This window comes from Symphalangus syndactylus, chromosome 2 (genome assembly GCF_028878055.3).
Source record: "Symphalangus syndactylus isolate Jambi chromosome 2, NHGRI_mSymSyn1-v2.1_pri, whole genome shotgun sequence".
Lineage (NCBI taxonomy): Eukaryota > Metazoa > Chordata > Mammalia > Primates > Hylobatidae > Symphalangus > Symphalangus syndactylus.
Window position 1 is genome coordinate 121,986,716 of NC_072424.2, and position 8,064 is coordinate 121,994,779.

General features: G+C 39.1%; 1 pseudogene; it reads right to left on the reverse strand.

Moving 5' to 3' along the window:
• Positions 1-3,834: 3,834 nt before the first annotated feature.
• Positions 3,835-4,576, reverse strand: LOC129474725 (translationally-controlled tumor protein-like; annotated as a pseudogene).
• Between the last annotated feature and the right edge of the window lie 3,488 nt (positions 4,577-8,064).

The following is an 8,064-nucleotide window of genomic DNA, read 5'->3' on the forward strand; positions in this document are numbered from 1 at the left end:
TGGTGGCTCACGCCTGTAATCCCAACACTTTGAGAGGCCAAGGTGGGTAGATCATTTGAGGTCTGGAGTTTGAGGCTAGCCTGGCCAACATGGTGAAACCCCATCTCTATTAAAAATACAAAAAAATTAACTGGGCGTGGTGGCATATGCCTGTAATCCCAGCTACTCTGGAGGCTGAGGCAGGAGAATTGTTTGAACCCAGGAGGTGGAGGTTGCAGTGAGCCGAGATCGTGCCACTGCACTCCAGCCTAGGCAACAAGAGGGAAACTCCATCTCAAAAAAATAAAAAATAATTTAAAAAAAATTAAGTCAGAAAGCAAGAAAAACTTGTGCACTCAGAAGGGCAGACCAAGAAGAGAGGGCGTGGCTGAGTGGACCAAAACTTAGAAAGTGGAAGCTGAAAATACAAAACACAGACTCTCCTGTGAACTAGTTCAGTTTCTTTTCATCTGTGTACCAACAAACAGAAAGAGTAAGTAAACAACTCTCTTGGCTGATCTTGTCAAAAGGGACAACAGCTACAACTAGAAGTCGGTAAGTTGTTTTCATTTTCCTCTGTGCATGCCCTGTGAGTATAATTTGGTAAAATTATATATTATGATAGTCTATGGCATAATATTGTTTGGGCTTAAATTCAATATAAGTGAGATGAAAATTTTGGAAATTTCTCCTAACAACTAAAGGTATTTACAGATTACTAACTCAAAGCCTTTGCATTAATCTGTGTGTTATTTTATTTTTCCTTTACTTCTTTTTTTTTTTTTTTGGAGACGGAGTCTTGCTCTGTTGCTCAGGCTGGAGTGCAATGGCACGACCTTGGCTCACTGCAACCTCCACCTCCTGGGTTCAAGTGATTCTCCTGCCTCAGCCTCCTGAGTAGCTGAGATTACAGGTGCATGCCACCATGCCCAGCTAATTTTTCTATTTTTAGTAGAGACGGGGTTTCATCATGTTGGTCAGGCTGGTCTCGAACTCCTGACCTCATGATCTGCCTGCCTCGATTTCCCAAAGTGCTGTGATTGCAGTTGTGAGCCACCATGCTTGGCCTCTTTTACTTCTTTTGTAAAAAAAAAAAAAAAAAAAAAAAAAAATTTAAGGCCTACCCATTGTCAGTCTGATAAAATACAAATGCCATTCTTTATCTTTTTATTGTATTACTCTTTAATAGGTAAAACTGGGAAAGAACAATGCTGTTAATTTTATTAGGTTTATTGTTATTGTTTATTTGCTTATTCTGCTTTTTCATTCAGAAGAAATATTTAAGAACACATATTTTTTTCCATTTTCAAAATTGTCACAAAGTCTTAAAAACAAAGTAGATACTGTGTTTTATACCCCAAACGAAAATTTAGAGAAATAGAAACACATCATGTAGCAAGTAAGCAACTGAATTCCTTCTTAAACTTTATTGTAAAAAACAAGCAAAAGGAAACATCCATGCATTCAAATATATATTAGCAACTCCTCTGATCTATTTCTCCTCTATCTACAGGAGAAAGAGGCTGGGATTTGCCAACAGCCCACACACTCTGTGTGGACTTGGTTGACAGTGCTTTCCCCCTCCTTAGCTGTACCCACACACTACACAGCAATAAATCATCAAATGTGCTTAAGGAGAGCAGGAAAATTTACTGCTACCCAGTGCTTGGTAGCATAAAAACACAGTTACCACATCCATTATTCATGGTATTGGGTCAAATGTGTGAGCCCACACACCGTGGTGTGAAATGGCAAGGGATTCTACCCTTAATTCTTTCCTACCTTTCTAAGTGATCTCATCTACCCTGTGGCTTTGCTACCTTATCCTGATAATTGCCAAACTTTTGTGGGGAGATGGTTGACTGCTGATGACCCTGGCAGCTCTCTTTAGTCTGACTGATAAGGAGCCGACACAGTGTCAACATCACCCAAGATTCCCACGTACTGTCAGCATGAGTAGGCAACGTCCCTGGGTGGATGGCATCCAAGCTAGACTCATTTTCCTTTGAGTGCATGACTGCTCTCATTCTCACCATTGGTAAAAGATTGTTTTTGAGTAGTAGGGGTCAGCTCATAATGGCTCCAGTTGGGTCCTACCCAAGCATAGTGTATTAGTCTGTTCTCACACTGCTATAAAGACCTACCCCTGGTCTAGGTAATTTATAAAGGAAAGAGATTTAATTGACTCACAGTTCCATGTGGCTGGGGAGGCCTCAGGAAACTTACAGTCATGGCAGAAGGGGAAGCAAACATGTCCTTCTTCACATGGTGGCAGGAGAGAGAAGCGCCAGCAAGGAAAAGCCAGACACTTATAAAAACATCAGATCTCTTGAGAACTCACTCACTATCACAAGGACAGCATGGGAGAAACTGCCCCCATGATTCAATTACTTCCCACCAGGTTCCTCCCATGACACCTGAGGATTATGGGGACTACAATTCAAGATGAGATTTAGGTGGGGACACAGCCGAACCATATCACATAGCATGGGATAATCAGAGACTACATGAGCATCATCCATATCCTACTGTCTACCTGACCTCTCTTCTTGAAGGTCCCACAGGTTCCTCAAACTCAGTATTCTGTTTTGCCTCCTATAGGCCTTCTTCATTCTGCCTGTTATCTAGAGGCAAAAACATCAGAATCACTTTCATTTCCATCATCTCTGTTCATAGCCAAGTGCAATTAAAGAATTGTTGCTAGTACTAAAAAAAATTAATATCTGTGGCCTACTATATGGCTGATGTCATCTAAAATGCACACCAGATACCTGAGATGTAAAGACAACTATAATTTCCTGTCTGCATTTTTCTAATTGGCCCAAAAAGGAAGTGGTTTATACATCAGAGAATTGTGTTTTGATTCACACTTAAATTTACATAGTCCTTAATGTTAATGGTTGCTCCTTTAGTAAATGTCTGTTGGACAAAACTGATATTAATTAATTTTTGTCCTACTTTTCATATGTATTTCTTACACATTTGTAAAGTACCTGGGACCAGCTTCTTGTAGACCTGTTGTCCTGGAATGATTTTTAATAGCTACCTATTTCACCTTCAGGAGTGTTTGTGTTTAGGTGATAAAAATTATATTGTCAACCAACATATATATGATATGTAATCTGGATGTACCATTGTTTGACATTTTCTAAGTCCACTCTGCCCTTGGATCTCTAACCAGTTTAGTCTGAGACCCCATCCTGAGTAATTGCAGAAAGACCCTGCCTTTAGTTAGATTGTTGCACTCTTTGCTATAAAGCAGGTGGGGACAGAGGATGTGGGCTTTCTTCACTGCCAGGTCCCAAGCCCATATTTCTTGCTAGCAAAAAACACAAGGTAAAATAAATATTCTTCATGAAGAAAGAAAAATTTGCCAGGTGCAGTGACTCACTCCTGTAATCCCAGCACTTTGGGAAGCCAAGGCAGGTGGATCACTTGAGGTCAGGAGTTTGAGATCAGCTTGGCCAACATGGTGAAACCCTGTCTCTACTAAAAATACAAAAATTAGCCAGGTGTGGTGGCAAGAGCCTGTAATCCCAGCTACTTAAGAGGCTGAGGCAGGAGAATTGCTTGAACCCAGGAGGTGGAGGTTACAGTGAGCTGAGATCACACCACTGCACTTCAGCTTGGGTGACAGCAAGATTCGGTCTCAAAAAAAAAAAAAAAAAAGAAAGAAAAGAAAAGAAAAATTTAAAGTAAAATTATATAAGAGAGAAAATTTTAAAAAAGCAAATATTAACATTAAACTACAAGATTAAATATGAATGTAATGATTACAAGATAAAATAATTAGACCAATGATCAAGGAAATATAAAGGTATAAAATAGAATAAAAATATAAATTGGATTCATGAGTTTTCTTTTTAGTTTAAATGCATTTTATTTTTCGACAACCTACATAACATGTTTTTCTTAAAAACAATGGCTCCACTCCAAATAAATCACAGTCAAAATAAATGAAGAGCTCAAGATGACATCAGTCCCATTTGTCTTAAGTCCTGGTGTTGTGTGGATGACAAGCAGAAGCCAGTTACGATGACAGGTGATAGATCCAAAGTAATTGCCAAATTTGTTAACATTTTTCCATTTCTAAACCATCCTTAAAGAAAATCATATATGGGGTCACACCTTCTTCACAGTAGTCCAGTAGAGTAACCGTGCCATCTGGATTCATGTTTTCACTATTAAAGAACTGGTAGTTTTTGAAATTAGCAAGGATGTCCTTGATTTGTTTTGCAGCCCGTCATAGAAGATTTTACTGTTTCTGGTCTCTGTTCTTCAAGTTGGGCTTTGATTGATTTCACGTAATCTTTGATGTACTTCTTGTAGGCTTCTTTTGTGAAACTTGTTTCCTGCAGGTGATAGTTCCTGACAATATCAACACCAGTGATTACTGTGCTTTCTGTACCTTCGCCCTAGGGGCATTCAGTGGAGGCATTTCCACCAATGAGCGAGTCATCAACGTTACCTTCTATCCTACTGACCATCTTCCCCTCCACCTCCAGGTACAGCCCGTCCACGACCTCCCAGATCTTGTAGATGTCAGAGAACATCTCATCGTGGCTGATGAGGTCCTGGTAGATAATCACGAAGGCGGCTGAAGGGAGACGATGCAGCGCTAGCTTAGCAGGAGCCTGAAGCTCGCAGCAAGCGTGGTGCAGCCTGAGCGGTGCTAAGGTGGAGAGGGGAGTGGGCGGGGAAAAAGAAAGAAAACTGGATTTATTAGTCTTTTATGAAAAATATAAATATGGATTAAAAACAAAAATTCTAAGCTGAACTAGCAATAAATATAATTTCAAAAGGATGTGAAAGTACTATTTTTTTTTATTATACTTTAGGTTTTAGGGTACATGTGCACAATGTGCAGGTTTGTTATATATGTATCCATGTGCCATGTTGATTTCCTGCGAAAGTACTATTTTTAATGGAAATATAAATAAAGACAAAGTGGGAAAAACAAAATAGAGGCAGAATATTTAAAGAATAAACAAGTAAAATTGAAATGGGGGAAACTACATAAAATAAATGAAATAAGATAATATATGTAAAGAGCTTCTCACAGTAAAGTGATGTTGAGACATTGCTCCATAAAACAACATTTATCTTTTATAAAATTCAAAAATAAAAGATGAGGGGATAATGGGGGGAGGAAGGAGAAGAGTCCTAGTGAAAGCAAATGAGGAGTCTTTGGCAAAATTCTCATTTAGCTTTGTCTAGAGTTGGGTCCTGGATAGCTGGGTGATAGGAAGCACAGAGGAATACAAGGTCTCTATCCCCTCTGCCCTCATCCCATGTCCCCAGCAACCTTGCATCTCTTTATGGTATCCATCAGAGGGGATCCAGAGCTATCTGAAAGAGCCTCACCACAAACTGGATTTGTTGACTTCACACCTGCTCAGCCACCAACTCTTTTCTTTGGAATCCATAAGAATACCACACGCAGGGATCCAAAAGTGGGTTGAAAGTATTTGGTAGTCCTCGGTGTAAGCACAGATGGCTTCCCATTCTCACCCTTAGATGCAAAAATGTGTCCTAGTAGTAATGGTAGTTAGTGATAATATTCTGAAGATCTATGAGATGGCCATATTTCTTCATAATCTGTTTAAATAATGGATTTAAAAGTCACCTGGAAGTGGAAGTATTTAACTAATGTTTAAATAAAATTGTATTAGAATGATGCTAGGAAGTGAGAGATTTCTGGTAAAGTGAAAGTGAAGGTTCTATCAAGGACAAGAACACAATTTAGGAAAAGGAAGCATTAAGGTTCACACAACAATTTATATATATACATATATATTTATAAAATTTGCACACACAAAATCTATATATGTATAAATATATTTCATATATAACCCCCCAACACTAAACAGCAGGTCACCCTCTGGAGATAGCCTTACTTATAAAATAAAGATAAATATTAAGAAATAAAGCCAATATCAGGCACTCAGTCAAGGAAGCAACTTCTAGGGAATACTTTAGATTTCTTCACTGGTCTGCACATATTTGTATGAAGATTCAGCTAGGAATGCCTTTGACAGAAACCGTACTGTGATCACAGTGACCCTAAAACTTGAGCATGCTTCAGTATCACTGGACTCTGAGATTGGGGTGGGGCCAGAGAAAGTGCATTTCCAACAAGTTCCCAGATAATCTTTATGCTGTTGGTCAGAAGACCACATTTTGAAAGCCACAGGCTTATATTTAAAAGCATGTTAATTTTCTTGTACAACAAGACTGGAAGTAGGTGGTTTCTGGTTGGCTGTAGCTCCAGAAGGTCTTTAAAGGCAAAATCCCTTTCTAATTTACTGTTTTGACATCTTTGGGTATTAGCACATTATCCATAGAAATGCGACCTCCCTGTCCCCAATCCTGGCCCTGTGGTCACAGCATAGCCAACACAGTTCCAAGGCTTCTATCTTCACATTGTCATATCCAAGAGAAGTTCCTCTTCAAAAGTTTAGTTTGTTTAGTTTCCTTAGTCTCTACTTTCAAGGTCCAACTTCCTTATCCTTTTTGCCTCCCTGCTCCTGGTTCCAGTAAACAACTCTCCCACCAGTCCTTATCTGCAGAGCCCACATCGGCCATTCACTTTGTAATTTACCACTCCCACTGTAACAGCTCTTCCCACCAAAGCTGTCTTTCAAGTTAGCCAATTGGGTTCAGTTTAGATTGTGTGGTCCAACTCCAGCCAACAGGGACAGAACACAGTAGTAGGGACAAGTTGTGTTAGGAATAAAAACCCTTTCCCTCTTTTGTTCAGTGTGCTCTCGTGGCAACTGAGAGAAGCACCCTTCTGCAGAAGTAAATTTGCCTTGCTGAGAAATCTTTTGTTTGAGTGCTCATTTTCTTTGCAACTCTGAGCTTTGTTTCCAACAACATTATCCCATTCAAGGCAGGAAGAAAAAGGGAAGGAATAGCAAGCACACGGCGTTTACTTCCCAAGACTCTGTTTTTTAAATCCAAAATGAAAATCCTTTCCAGAACTTCAAACCAGCTTTTTCTTATCTCTCATTGGCCAGAACTGGAACACACACCACTCTGCCACTGTCTCCCAACCAATTACTGTATTGACCAAACGGATGAGATGACAATTACTGGTTTACACTAATAATGATTCATTCACTGGGGCTGGAGAATAAGTCTACCTTCCCTGAAATTAAGGTGTCTCTGCCCACTTCCTGAATAAAATAAGATTTCCTTTATCAGGGAGAAAGATGAGGAATGGCTGTTGGATAAACAAAAAACAATGGCTACCAAAAGAGCCCACCTCATGCTGTAGCAGTGAAACAGCAAAAGAGCTAACATAATGCACTCCATTTTTGTTTAAGAGGGCTTTGCCCATTCTTACACATAGGCTAGGATAATTTCAGAGCACTGAGACAATATGCAAAAACAACTAGTAAAGTCTGGGGTTAAAGGGGAAGTAACTATCATTTGTTTAATATTTATTATTATTTTTTAACTTTTAAGTTCAAGGTTATATGTAGAGGTTTGTTATATAGGTAAACCCATGTTATGGGGGTTTGTTGTACAGATTATTTTGTCACCCAGGTATTAAACCTAATACCTATTAGTTATTTTTTCCTTATCCTCTCCCTCCTCCCTTCTCCCTCAAGTAGAACCCAGAACCTATTGTTGCCTTCTTTGTGTTCATGATTTCTCATAATTTAGCTCCCACTTATAAATGAGAACATGCAGTATTTGGTTTTCTGTTCCTGCTTTAGTTTACTAAGGATAATGGCCTCTAGCTCCAGCCACATTCCCGCAAAACACATAATCTCATTATTTTTTATGACTGCTTAGTATTCCATGGTGTGTATGTACCACATTTTCTTTATGCAGTCTACCACTGATGAGTGTTTAGGTTGATTCCATGTCTTTGCTATAGTGAATAATGCTGCAGTGAACGTTCGCATGCATAGGTCTTTATGGTAGAATTATTTATAATCCTCTGGGTATATATGCCCAGTAATGGAATTGCTGGATTGAATAGTAGTTTTGCTTTTAGCTCTTTGAGGGACCAGCATATGGCTTTCCACAATGGTTGAACTAATTTACATTCTCACCAACAGTGTATAAGCATTC